Consider the following 15,257-nt stretch of genomic DNA (forward strand, 5'->3'; position numbering starts at 1 on the left):
CAGAGGTACAGCTGTGCTACAGCCATGTCACTTTTCTCTCTATCCAGGGGAAAAATTCTTTTGCAAATTTGTTTTGCAAGATATAAAAATGTTACTCTAAATTGTAATTTTTACTTAAAAATCCCTAATGTACCTGCATTATTTGAAAAAATTCACAACTCTAAAATATTGAAATATACTAGAAAAGCTCAAAAGGTGTTGTATTCTAAGTTAAGGTTTGAAAAAAATTCCAATATATATGATTTTCTCATTTGTAAGATGTTTGTCAACTTTTAGTTATTTCTTTGTGGATTCTTTAACTTGTGCACATTACCTTGACCTGTGTAGAACTCAATGAATAGTTGTTTTAAATTTAATCATTTATTATGTTTTGAAATGATCTGTTGTTCTGCATCTTCCTGAACCTTCCAGGTGGCATTTACTCTATATCATGATGCAATTAAAATAGGAACTTCATGGAATATAACAAGGAAATGTTATGATGTCATATGTCACATTCTGAAATCAAGTAAAGGTGGTATTCTTGACTCCCATTGATAATTAAGAGCTGACTTGGACAGACCTATTCAAACTCTGGTTTTGTTTTTCCAACTCTTGAGCACTGGCTGGAATGCTGCATCCTGTGTGTGTGTGTGTGTGTGTGTGTGTGTGTGTGTGTGTGTGTGTGTGTTGAGGGGAAGGGTTCGGGACAGATGATTTAAATGTAATGATAGAAATTAAACTCTTGATTCTAGAACTCAGCCAGATGAATTTGCAAAACATACGGCCTGGAGCAATTAAGGCTGAACAACATTTAGTGGCTCAATTGGGGTTGCAAGTGTTACAAAATCTCTCTGTAACCAACAACCCTTGGAAAATTATCATTTTGTTCCATCTTTCTGCAGAGATTTCAGCAGTTAATGGTAAAAAAATATATTACAGATTAAATAATAAGGAGTTTAAAAATTTTTGTCTGCTATTAATAGATGATAAAATAAGATTTTAAAGAAATGTATCCAATGCTGCAACATCAGTGAAAGGCTAACAAAGAACTCAGGTGTCTACCTGAGCACAGGAAAAAATGTATTTTCTATTTCAAGATGCACCATATAAAAGAGCTTCTGTCACAATAATGTGCATTTGAGTCATCTGGGAAGTGTGTTAATATTAAAGACTTTGGCTCATTAAATCTGAGGTAGAGCAAGGGACCCTGCATTTCTACTACATAACTAGGCAATGCTTCTGTTGTGGGTCTGGAGACTAAATTTCAAATAGTAAGGTTCTATTGTTTGCAAACGTTTATTCTGTAAATTGCTAGGCAGTAAATATTTTAGGCGTTGTGGACCATAACTACTCAGCTCTGTCATTTTAGTGTGAAAGCAGTGATAGGCTACACGTAAGCAAAGGACAGTGGTGGTGTTCCTATAAAACTTTACTAACACAGCCAGAGGGCCAGATTTGATGCTTGGGCCTGGAGTATGCAAACACCCCTTTGTATTTGAGTTTATCTTTTCTTTATCCACAAACCATTTTATCTAACCTTTTCTCGACATCCTTTCAACTTGCATGAAGTAATTTTACAACATATTATTTGGTATTTTTCCACATTTTGTTATCAGGTCATTTTTACTTTTGTTTTCCCTTTTAAAAAATCAATTTCACTTCTGCTTTGTCATGTATTACAGAAGGTGATAAAACATTTACAGAAAAATTTACATGAACTTGTGATATAAAATCAGATTTGTGTCAGATGCCACAGTCTGACAGTGATTTATATTTATTATAGGAAATCTGGAAAATGCAGAGAAATTCAAGAAGAAAATACAAATTAGGCTAATGATTCCACTTGTTCACATGCCACTCAGTTACATGGCTTCAGCAGTTGTACCTCGTTTTACACTCTTCTGGGTTATTGCCATGAGGCTTCAAACATCATGTCAGATCACTCAAATCTAAAGATCTCTTGACCATCGCTTTTCATCCATCTCTTCTTTTTCTCCACTCCTTTACATGAAATTCCTTTCAAAAAAAAGCCTGCTATCCCTAATTCTTCTTTCTGTTGTATTTTTGCTATTTGTTTATATTTGACTATATATTATTTTGTATAATATATATTTGCTTTATCTGTCCCTCTAGATGTAATTTTGTTGAATATTTAAAATCTAAGTTGCAGACATCATGGCTTTCTGCCCCTTAATAAATCAGCATATATCTCCTGAGATATTCTGTTGCAAATACTTTTGTACTCACACGAAAATTAAATTTATACATTAAAATCATCTAATAATAAAATCTATATTCAAACGTACTTTTTTCTTAAATTTACTCCAGGTGGTCGTTTGTTGCCACCGCTCCACCTACAGAACTTTCTCAGAATTAGCAGTGCTCCCCAGCCTGTCTAAACCAATGGTCAATCATAAGCCCTCATTCTCCTTGAGGCAAAAATAATTTTTGTCATTGCAGGTTACCACCTGTGCATGTGAAGTGACCCAGGGCTAAGTCTATACATTTCTTACTCTCTAGGAGAGGAACTGCATATACCATGTTGTTAAACACAAATATATGTTAAATGGCTTCTAATTTATACTTCTCTCCTGAACTGCAGATTTATTTAGACATCCAATTGCTTCTTTGACATCTTCACTTGGATATCTTACAGACATTTATTTTGTTCAAAAAAGAATTCTTGATTCCCCACTCAATATTTTTTCTCACAATAATTCTCAGTTCAGTAATTTACAACTTGTTTAGTCCTCTATCTCAGGATCCATACATTAGGGTTGTCCTTGACTTCTCTCTCATGTTACCCAATATATCAGTAAAGCCTTCTAAATAAACTCAGTATCTGACTACCTCTTACTAGCTCCAGTAGTGCAATCCAACATAATCCCTTGCTTAAATTACTACACTAGCCTTCAGACTCTTCCCCTTCCTCTTATCCTGGTCTTGTCTACTATGTGTCCTTAGCACAACAGCCATAATACAAATTTTAAAAGATTTTGTTACTATCTTCAAAATATTCCACTAGCTTCCAAACTCATTTGAGTAAAAATTGTCCTTTCAATGGCTTACAATACACTAGAAGATTTGGCTCCTAACTCCTTTTTGACTTTAACCAATCTTCCCCTACCTTCTGAACTCCATATTCTGTTCTACTTTATGTGTCTTTGTTTTTGCAAAAACCTTACTTTTGAGGGGAAAAAGATAGTGGCATGAGAAGTAAGGCAGAACTCCTTCCCCCACAAAAATCACATAGTAACATGAAAATACAGCAAATACAACTAATCCTGAAAGAGGGACCTGAAGACTGAAGAACAGACTGCCTATATCTGGGAAAAAGAGGAGACCTCACAGAAAAGGGTAAAGTGGCAAACCTGTGAGCTGGTGGGACCCAAGCCCTCCACCCACCCCAGCTCACAGGTGGGAGGAAGAGAAATGGAGCAGGGAGGGAGTAGAAGCCCAGGACTGCTAAACACCCAGCCCTGGGGATCTGCTCTGGGAACACAAACCTGCATTACATGGTGCTCTGAAGATTACTGGGGTTAGACAGGCAGAATACTCAGCGAAACTGAGATTCTAGCCACTTATGGAGAACAGCCATGCACAACTGACTTCTCAGAAACAAAAGAAAGGTGGGCACATTGAAAGACTTCCCAAGAGTGAGAGGGGTGCTAAAGGGACAAAGATTACACAGAGTTTGCTACTCAGAAGAAAAAGCAGGTGGACAAAATTGTCCCAGCACACTCAGCCCAGCAGGTTGGAAACTTTCAGGAGCTTCAGATGCTCCTTCCCCCTGGTAGTAACACAGCACCAAGGCCCCCCACAGTGATACACAGCTTGCTGCTCCTTCCTTCCAGCAGGCACCAATATGCACACCTGCAGTCCCTGCCATTGCATCATGCCAGCTGGAAGGTAGCCACACCAACAGCAGCTTCAGGGGCAAAACACAGAGGCTCCTCACTACACACACAGCCCACTGGCCCTGGTAGTGGAGGCAGGCACTGCAGCCAGGAAGCAGGAGAGAGCTCTTTCCTCCCAGCAGGTACCAGTGCCGCATGCATGCAACCCCCACCATTGCTCCAGGTGCTTTGTAGCTCCAGAGAGTAGAGCTTCTGAGCACTAGAGGGCCCTGACTACACAGTTGTTATTCCATAGGAATCACTAGAAAAATGAAACGGCAAAAAATTTTGTACAAACAAAAATACATGAGATGCTGGAAAGAGGGCTAAGTGAAAATGAAATCACTATCTTCTTGACAAAGATTTCAAAATAAAAATCATAAGCATGCTCACAGAGCTACAGAAAAATATTCAAGATCTCAGGGAGTATTTCAAGAAAAAGAAACTTTGAAAAATTCAGTATCTGAAATGAAACATACAATGGTGTGATTTAAAAGCACATTAGATGAAGTAGAGGAGATGGTAAATGAAGCAGAAATTAGACAACAGGAAAACCAAGAAGCTGAGGCATAGAGAGAAAAAGGATCTTTATGAATGAAAGAATAATAAGAGAACTGTGTGACTAATCCAAATTGAACAATGTATACATTACAGAGGTACCAGAAAAAGAAGAAGAGAGAGAAAAATGGATAGAAAGTCTCTTTGAGGAAATAATTGCTGAAAAATTCACCAGTCTGGGGAAGAAAATAGTCTGTCATGTCATGGAAGTGCAGAGATCTCCCAACACAAGGTACCCTAGGAAGACAACACCAAGACATAATAACTAAGATGGCAAAGATCAAGGGCAAGGAGAGAGTATTGAAAGCAGCCAGAAAGAAACAAAATATCACATACAAAGAAAAGCCCATCAGGCTGTCAGCAGACATCTCAGCAAAAACTTTACAGGCCAGAAGGGAGTGGCATGATATATTTAATAAAATAAAACAGAAAGGCCTCCAACCAAGAATATTCTACCTGGAAAGATTATCATTTAAATTTGAAGAAAGGATTAAACAATTTCCAGATAAGCAAAAATTGAGGGAATTTACCTCCTCAAAACTGTCTCTACAATGTATTTAAAAGGGACTTCTCTAGATGGAAAGGCTCCTAAGGCTAAATAGACATCACCAGAGAAAATAAAATCACAGTAAAGGAAGATCAATTAATTACTAAGCAAATGCAAAATTAAATCAACAACCCACAAAGTCAGTCAAAGGCCACACAAAGAATATAGAATATGACACCTAATATATAAAGAGTGGAGGATGAAGAAAAAGAAGGGAGAAAGAAAAGAACCTTTAGATTGTTTCTGAAATAGCATACTAAGCAAGTTAAGTTAGACTGATAGTAAAGAAGCTGCCTTTGAACCTTTGGAAACCACAAATCTAAAGCCTGCAATGGCAATAAGTACATATTAACAATAATCACCCTAAATGTAAATGGACTGAATGCACCAATCAAAAGACATAGAGTTAAAGAATGTATAAAGAAATAAGACCCATCTAATAATGCCTACTAGAGACTCACTGCAAACCCAAAGACATACACAGACTAGAAGTGAAGAAACATAAAAAGATATTTCATGCAACTAATAGGAAGAAAAAAAACAGTAGTTGCAGCACTTGTATCAAACAAAATAGACTTCAAAACAAGGAAAGTAACAATAAACAAAGAAAGACATTACATATTGATAAAGGAATCAGTCCAACAAAAAGATACAACCATTATAAATATCTATGCTCCCAACATAGGAGCCCCTAAATATGTGAAACAAATACTAACAGAATTAAAGGTGGAAGTAGAATGCAATGCATTCATTTAGGAGACTTCAACACATCACTCACTCCAAAGGACAGAACAACCAGACAGAAAATAAGTAAGGAGAGAAAGGCACTGAACAGCACATGAGAACAGATGGACCTAACAGACATCTACAGAGCACTCCATCCAAAAGCAGCAGGATATAAATTCTTCTTAAGTGCACAGGGAACATTTTCAAGAACAGATCACATACTAGGCCACAAAAAGAGCCTCACTAAATTCAGAAGGATTTAAATTGTACCAACCAGCTTCTCAGACCACAAAGGTATGAAACTAGAAATGAATTATGCAAAGAAAACAAAAAGGTCCATAAACACATGGCAGCTTAACAACATGCTCCTAAATAATCGATGGATCAATGACCAAATAAAAATAGAGATCAAGCAATATATGGTGACAAATGAAAACAACTCAACACCCCAAAAATCTGTGGGGCACAGTGAAGGCCATACTAAGAGGAAAGTATATAGCTATCCAGGTGTATTTAAAGAAGGAAGAACAATCTCAAATGAACTGTCTAAATTCACAATTAATGAAACTAGAAAAAGAAGAACAAATGAGGCCAAAATTCAGTAAAAGGAGGGACATAATAGAGATCAGAGCAGAAATAAATAAAATTGAGAAGAATAAAACAAGAGAAAGATTCAGTGAAACCACAAGCTGGTTCTTCAAGAAAATTAATAAAATAGATAAACCCCTAGCTAGATTTATCAAGATAAAAAGAATCTACACATACACAGAATCAGAAATGAGCAAGGAAAAACCATTATGGACACCATTAAAATAAAGAATTATTAGAGAATATTATGAAAAATAATATGCTAACAAATTGGAAAATCTAGAAGAAATGGACAACTTTTTAGAAAAATACAACCTTCTAAGACTAACCCAGGGAGAAACAGAAAAAATGAACAGACCAATTACCAGCAATGAAACTGAAATAAAAATAAAAAAACTATCTATGAACAAACCGCCTGAACCAGATGGCTTCACCACTGAATTTTATCGAACATTTAGTGAAGACCTAATACACATCCTCCTTAAAGTTTTCCAAAAAGTAGAAGAGCGAATACTTCCAAACTCATTCTATGAAGCAAGCATCACTCTAATATCAAAACCAGGCAAAGACACCACAAAAAAGAAAATTACAAACCAATATCCCTGATGAACATAAATGTAAAAATACTCAACAAAATATTAGCAAACCGAATTCAAAAATACATCAAAAAGATCATCCATCATAATCAAGTAGGATTTATTCCAGGGATGTAAGGATGGTACAATATTCAAAAATCCATTAGCATCATATACTACATCAACAAAAAGAAGGGCAAAAATCACATGATCATCTCCACAGATGCTGAAGAAACATTTGACAAAATTCAACATCCATTCATGATAAAAACTCACAACAAAAGAGGGAAAGTACCTCAACATAATAAAGGCCATATACTACAAACCCACAGCCAACATCATACTTAATTAACAGTGAAAAGTTGGAAGCTTTTCCTTTAAGATCGGGAGCAAGACAGGATGCCCATTCTCCCCATTTTTATTCAACATAGTGCTGGAGGTCCTTGCCCCAGCAATCAGACAACACAAGAAATAAAAAGCATCCAGATTGGCAAGGAAATTAAACTGTCACTGTTTGCAGATTACATGATATTGTACATAAAAATCCCTAAAGAATCCACCCCAAAACTACTAGATCTAATATCTGAATTCAGCAAAGGTTCAGGATACAAAATTAATACACAGAAATCTATTGCATTCTTATACACTAATGATGAACTAGCAGAAATAAATCAGGAAAACAATTCCATTTATAATTGCATCAAAAAGAATAAAATACCTAGCAATAAACCTAACCAAGGAGGTGAACTACAAGACACTCATGAGAGAAATTAAAGAAGACACTAATAAATGGAAATACATCCTATGCTCATAGATAGGAAGAATTAATATTGTCAAAATGGCCATCCTACCTAAACAACCTACAGCTTCAATGCAATCCCTATCAAAATACCAAGAGCACTCCTCAATGAACTAAAACAAATAGTTCTAAAATTCATATGGAACCACTGAAACCCCAAGTAGCCAAAGCAATCCAGAGAAGGAAGAACAAAGCTGGAGGGTTACACTCCTAACTTCAAACTCTACTACAGAGCCACAGTAATCAAAACTATTTGGTACTAGAGAAAAGACCCATAGATCAGTGGAACAGAATAGAGAGCCCAGATATAAACCCACACATATATGGGGCCAATTAATATATGACAAAGGAGCCATGGATATACAATGGGGAAATGACAGCCTCTTCAACAACTGGTGTTGGCAAAACGGGACAGCTGAATGTAACAGAATGGAACTGGATTATTGTCTAACCGCATACACAGAAGTAAACTCAAAATGAATCAAAGACCTGAATAAAAGGTCTTTTATAATTTCACTCATAGAATAAACATAAAACTCATAGAAGAAAACATAGGCAAAAATCTCTTGAATATAAACATGAGCAGCTTTTTCCTGAACACATCTCCTCATGCAAGGGAAACAAAAGTAAAAATGAACAAATGGAACTATATCCAGCTGAAAAGTTTCTGTATAGCAAAGGACACAATCAGCAGAACAAAAAAGCATCCTACACTATAGGAAAATATATTTGTAAATGACATACCTGATAAGGATTTAACATCAAAATATATAAAGAGCTCACACACCTCAACACCCAAAAGGCAAATAACCCAATTAAAAAATGGGCACAGGATCTGAACAGACACTTCTCCAAAGAAGAAATTTAGATGGCCAGCAGGCACATGAAAAGATGTTCCACATTGCTAATCATCAGGGAAATGCAAATTAAAACCACATTGAGATATCACCTCACACCGGTTAGGATGGCCAACATCTGAAAGAAAAGCAACCACAAATGCTGGTGAGAATGCAGAGAAAGGACAATCCTCCAACAGCGTTGGTGGGAATGTAAATTAGTTCAATCATTGGGTAAAGCAATATGGAGGTTCCTCAAAGAACTAAAAATATCAATACAATTTGACCCAGCAATTTTACTCCTAGGAATTTCCCCAAAGAAAACAAGATCCTAGATTCAAAAAGACATATGCACCCCTATATTTATTGCATCACCATCTACAATAGCCAAGATATGGAGGCAACCTAAGTGTCGATTAGTAGATGAAAGTATAAAGAAGATGTGGTACATATACACAATGGAATATTATTCAGCCATAAGAAGAAAACAAATCCTACCATTTGCAACAACATGGATGGAGCTGGAGGGTATTATGCTCAGTGAAATAAGCCAGGCGGAGAAAGACAAGTACCAAATGATTTCTCTCATTTGTGGACTATAACAACAAAGCAAAACTGAAGGACCAAAACAGCAGCAGACTCACAGAACCCAAGAAGGGACTAACGGTTACCAAAGGGAAGGGATTAGGGTGGGTCGTTTGGGAGGGAGGGAGAAGGGGATTAAGAGGCATTATAATTAGGGTACCCAATATAGGTAGGTCATGGGGAAGGCAGTATAGCATGGAGGAGACAAGTAATGACTCTATAGCATCTTACTATGCTGATAGACAGAAATTGCCATTTGATTGAGGGGGAGACTTGAAAATATGGGTGAATGTTGAAACTACAATGTTGCTCATGTGAAACCTTCATAAGATTGTCTATCAATGATACCTTAATTAAAATATATATCTTAATTTATTTTTTACTATAGATTTAGACCCCATTAGTATAAAATCCACGAACTTTGTTCTTCCATATTGGTTTAGCTTTATTCTTGGTTTGTTCATATACCTTAGAATAATCTTGTCAATTCCTACACACACACATACACACACCTCTGCTGGGATTTTGACTGGAATTCAGTTGAATCTGTTGATAATTTGGGGTAGAACTGATACTGTTATACTATTAAGGATTTTTATATAATTTCTATATTAAAGAAGATTCTGTTTTCTGTTAGTTGTAACCACTTTTCTCCCAGGAATGAATGTTTAATATCAAATGTCTTTCCAACCTATACTGATGATAAGTTGTGTCTGTGTTTCTCATATGTGACTACATGTTAATAGGGTTTTTTAATACTGATTCCTCATGATCTTACTGAAATAGACTGTACTTGGATGTTTTTATTACTTGATTAATAACATTCTGGATTTGTTTTCCTAGTATTTCATTAAGAATAGTTTTAAATGAGTTCTATATTTAGTTTCTCTGTCAGTTTTTGCTAAATGGTTATGTTATCTTCTAGAAACAAATTAGCGAGGCTTTCTTCTTTTTCTATGTCTTGGAACTATTTCTAGGAGAAAATTATTTGTTTCATATAAACTTTGAAGAAATTATAATACTGATGAACTTAAAAAATCCCCTTAGGAAATCTGGAATGTTGGTTATTAAATGTCTTTTGTGATTAATGTCCTTTTAAAACCATTGAATTTTGTGAAATTGTGCTTGTTAATTTATATTTTCCTAAAACATAATGTGTTACAGTAAGTTTTTCAAAAGTATTAGCTTAGGTATCGCTTTATTTTGTTTCTGTAAATCTGTGTATTTCACCTTGCTCATTTTTAACTTTTTACTTATGTATTTTATGTACTTTCTTTTGTAGTTGGTTATATTAGGAGCTTCTCAACTCTATCAAGCTTTCAATTATTTTAAATTAGGTGGTTCTTTTTAAATACATATTTTAGATTCTCTTAAAAATGTATCAACTTCTGCTATAATCCTCTATCACTGTTTTCCTCTGGTTAATTCTTATATTTATGGTTTTTAAAATTTAGCCTGCTTGTACACAACTTATTGCTGAATAATAAAACTTTAAGAAGCTCAAAATTTGGCTTTCACATCACTGATTCATTTTTACAGTATGGATCCTTTCCTGCTTTCAAAGCAGTTTTAAAATTAGTTATTATATCTTGCGTTTCCTTTCATTTTTGCCTTATCTCATTCAGCTCCTCTCGCCCTCTGTCTGGCTCCCAGCTGGCTTCTTTTTCTATCTCTGTCTATCGTCTTATCCTCTCATCTTTCATCTCTTGTTTCACAGTGTTCATTTCTTTTCTTTTTTTTACTGCAAGACAAAGCAGACACTTTCTAACTACTTCTTTATACTGTAGTATTTACTTTATTTTCAGAAATTAGGTTCTTCCTCTGGTTTTGAGGTGCTGTGCTCACCTCATTTTATTATGCATGATCTTTTTAAGGCTAAACATTATGCTTTTTCCTTCTTATGCAGTTTTGAATGATGAGCTAGTACCAATAACTTACATTTCCCCACAGTTGAGTGGGTGTACTAACCTGTTTTTGTCTCGCTGTCTGATTGGTGTCAGTGTTCACCGAGTCTGGGGCAGAGCCTAATGGAGAGAAAGGCTCAGTCATGTTAGGGGAGGAAACAGCTGTGATGCCCACTAAGTTTTTCTATTTGGTGGTGCCCTAGGCTTCCCCATGGAATTACTTTATAATGCTTTTTGTCTTTCCTGGAGAAAAAGATCCCAAGGCAAATGTTCCTGGCATTTCCCAAGGTTGAACCTTGTCAATAGCTCTGTACCTCCATCAATAAGTTTCTTGTGGTGGGTCCAAATATTTGTCTCTTGTCCATCTGCATTGTCATCCTGCTTTTATGCATTAATTTTTTTTCAAATGAACTATATCTTGCTGAAATTCCTCTATGTTATTTGCAGTTAAATGATATTATATCTTTCATTAATTTCTGGTACTGATCCTTGGTTCCTTCAATTGCCGTGTCACTTTAATGATTTTAGAAGGAATTTGGAAGAAGAAAGTTAACCACCTGGGGTCATTATGAATCTTTAGCTAATATATGAAAGTCATGTTTATATAATTGCTAATTTTTCATTGAAAAACATGTCCACCTGTGTGCGGGTGAAAATGTGATGGAAAGTATAATGCTTCCTAACATTAAATTATTAGGAGATATAGAAAGTGAATATTTTTCAGTTGTTTTATCTTGTCCTTTACTTCTGACTTCATGGATTTTCACTATTCATGGTCTGAAACTATGGAAGTTAGAAGCACCCACATGATTGTCCATTAGATAAATCTTTGTTTCAACAAAGCATATACATGGTCTGTACAGATACTTGTGGCTTTTCAGATCTCTTGTACTGATGCTCTGCATTCCATTAAGAGGAGCTGCTGGGGACTGTGGTATTTCTCAAACACTTAGGGTGAAGCTGAACTCCCCAAATGACAAGAATGTATAGAGAGTATGGAAAAGTCCACTTGCACATCTAGGGAGAAGAAGACTTGGAGTATAGGTTCCAAAATGAATTATGAATGCATGTGTAAACAGTATTTGGAAGTCAATTTGTATACCTGCTTTCTATTTTGCAGCCAGTTGTCTCACTAGGAATATCACATCTTCAGCAGAAACTTGCAAAGCTATAAAAATAAGAGGAAAGACACAAAAGTACAGAAACTGAAAAATCAGCTCAAGCGTTTTGGTATGTTAGCCTATCTCTATTCTCTTCTGATCTGCACTTTAACGCAGTATTGTGAGTGAAGATTCAAATCTATCTTTGCATGGAATTCAGTCCATTTTTATAGAACCCTAGCAAAAAATGTGCTTGCTTTCCTTTTTAGATTTTAAAAACTAAAATATATCTTGGGAATCAATTGTGAAAATGATGCAATGTTAAATTTGCAAATCACAAATACAAATGAAAATGTAAGGTTTATAGGGCTTATATTGTATTCTTTACTCTTCCAGTCAGATTTAACTTCTTTTAAAACAGCCTAGCTGAATAATAATCTGAAATACTACATGCAGCAGATTCTTTGGCATATAAGAATAAGCCTTTGCATTTTGTTATTTCCCAGCTTCAGCCCTTAAAATTCCAAGCTTAAAATTTCAGAACTGGAAGCTTTTTATTCTGCAATGTGAATTGTGCAGGGGTCTATGTACAGGCACAATCCATTTTAAATATCCACAAATTTCCTTAAAGCCCCAAGTGGTTTCCTTGGCAACAAGGTTGCTGAAATATAAAGGGCTAAAGTAGTTAGGCTATTGCCTATCACTCTCCCTTTCTAGGTTATTTTAAATAGCTGTAATTTTCTTTGCACGTCTAAAAAATCCACCATGGTTCAAGATATAAAGGCAAATATAAGACATTAGAGAATACTTGTACCTCAGAGTCTAAATTGTATGGACAGATTATTACTTTCACCACTCCCTTATTTGTAGAGCACCATTTTCATATGCCAAATTGTTGTACAAAGGAAGAGCAAACCATAAACACATCAGAATAATTTTTAGATAGAATGAGATAAAATATCTGCAAATAGCTTTTGACAATAAAGGCAGTGATTAATAATGGCAAGGTAACTATGCAACTTCTTCTCAATTCACCAGGAATAGCATGCAGATATCTGATGAGGCTGAACCTTAGCACAATAACTAAAGGAAATTAAATACAGTGAGGTGGACAAGGACTGTGTTCCTTGTCCCTCAGTCCTTCCACTACATGAAATTTCAAACACATGTGTATTGGTGAATAATTTTGTAACCTCTTGGTAAATTATTTCAGGTATTGCTATTTGCTCTTGTTTACCAATCTGCCTTTCACCACACTTTCTCACAGAGTTTAGCACAGTGTAGTAATTACTTATTTTTAGTTGAGTCCATAGAATACATACCAAAAGAATTCCACAGCAAAGGGACATCTCCCACTGGTAGTATTTTGTGGATCAAACTGCAAATTTCCTGCCGTTGTCTCCAACTATGTCTCCATTCCTCATAGCTGCCTGAGGGTTTTAGTGATAGAGGCACATGTCTAGCAGCAACAGCTCTCCTGAATACCACCCTGCTATGGAAATAACTCATTACCGTTGTAAACTAGTGTTTGTAAGCCCTATCTGACACATCTATAAACCTAATGATCAAATGTTTTGGGGAAGATCAGATGATGCTTTGTACCAATAAAATATGAACAATCCTACTTTAATCATCTTGAACACATGTTTTCTTGCCTACTGCCTGTCTATCCTACTGGGTAGTGTCCTTTCAAAGCAGAAATTTGGAAAAGAGTAATATTAATTTTATTAATAGTTTTGTGGTGTCTATGATAGGGAGCAAATGCAATGTTGTGACGACTCCCAGTAAGATTTTTTCCTTATACAGATTTCTGTTTCTGATCATCATTTTCAAAAAATATTAATATATCTTATAATCTTTAATACTTGATAAGTGCAGTCCCAACAAACTGTGTTATTCCTAATTAATAGGAGTAGCTCCTCAGACTTTCCAATCCAAACATCTTTCAAACTGGCTACCCTGGTTCTTTTTCCCATCATCACCTTCCTCTCCCTTTCCTTCCTTCCATCCTTCTATCTTCCTCTCTCCTTCCCTACTTCTCTGTTTCTCTCCTCCTCCCTCCCTTCATCTCTCTCTCTCTCTCTCTTTCTGTTCATTAACTGACCAACATTATGTAAATGCTAAGGGAAAATATTCCACTAGAATGAAGTATCTTTTAATAAATAATTACAGCAATACCACAAGTGGACTCTATTTCATATTTTTATATCCTTAAGGCTTAGAAGAAAATATAATATATAAATAAAGTATTTAGTAAATGCAAGTTGAATAATAAATAGAAGTGTCTAAAGGGTGATTTATGACAACAAAAGAAGATTTTAATTCAACTTGAAGTGGCAACTGTTAGGAATCATATGTGATGTTAAACTTTATAATAAGTACTGAGCATTGGCTGGGCTGCAAGTTACTTAAAGGACAGAGAAAGAAAATAAATTGATAAATGTTATGATAGGATTTATGTTTCATCCTAAGGAGTTTGACTTTTATCTTGTAGGCTAAAGGTTGCTAACAGTTTCTGTACGTAAATACTTTTAAATCTCATGAAAACTGTGAAATCTCTTCTCTCTGTGTATCTCTGTCTCTCTCTCTCTCTCTGTATATATGGCATACATATTGTGGGTACAACTGCAATATTTACAGAATATCTTGCCTGACCTTAGTCCATTTCCATATCAATAGGTGCTTACGAGGGATAGAGGAAGAGACAAGCACGCACAGGGACCAGAGATGTTTTTTTGGCTTCTTGCCAGCCATGGAGGGGAGAGACATGGGGGAGTGGGAGTAAATGACCTCTTGTAAGCAATAAACAGGTTTCTTTCACTTTATTTATCCTTTTAATTGATTTCAGCTTCAAAGGTTTGTTTGCCTGGGGCTGGGAACACATTTTAACCCCCAGAGTTACAACTGGCAGTAGTCAGCAGGACCTCTAAACCCAAAATCTATCTTTATGGGTGCAATTTTTGGGTGGGCTTCTTGCAGAGATGGAGAGGAGATACCCAGAAACACCCCTGTGGATGGTGGGGGACCCCTGGTGGCTGCTCTGGTGGGGGACAATCTTGTGGATGGTGCTGCTTCACATGGGAAACCCCTATCTGTGCAGCTTCCAATTGGGGAGCCCCTTGTGGGGAATTTGTCCAGGGTAAAGTCTCTGAGATGGGTGG

The sequence above is a fragment of the Manis pentadactyla genome, chromosome 3, assembly GCF_030020395.1.
Source record: "Manis pentadactyla isolate mManPen7 chromosome 3, mManPen7.hap1, whole genome shotgun sequence".
Taxonomy (NCBI): Eukaryota; Metazoa; Chordata; class Mammalia; order Pholidota; family Manidae; genus Manis; species Manis pentadactyla.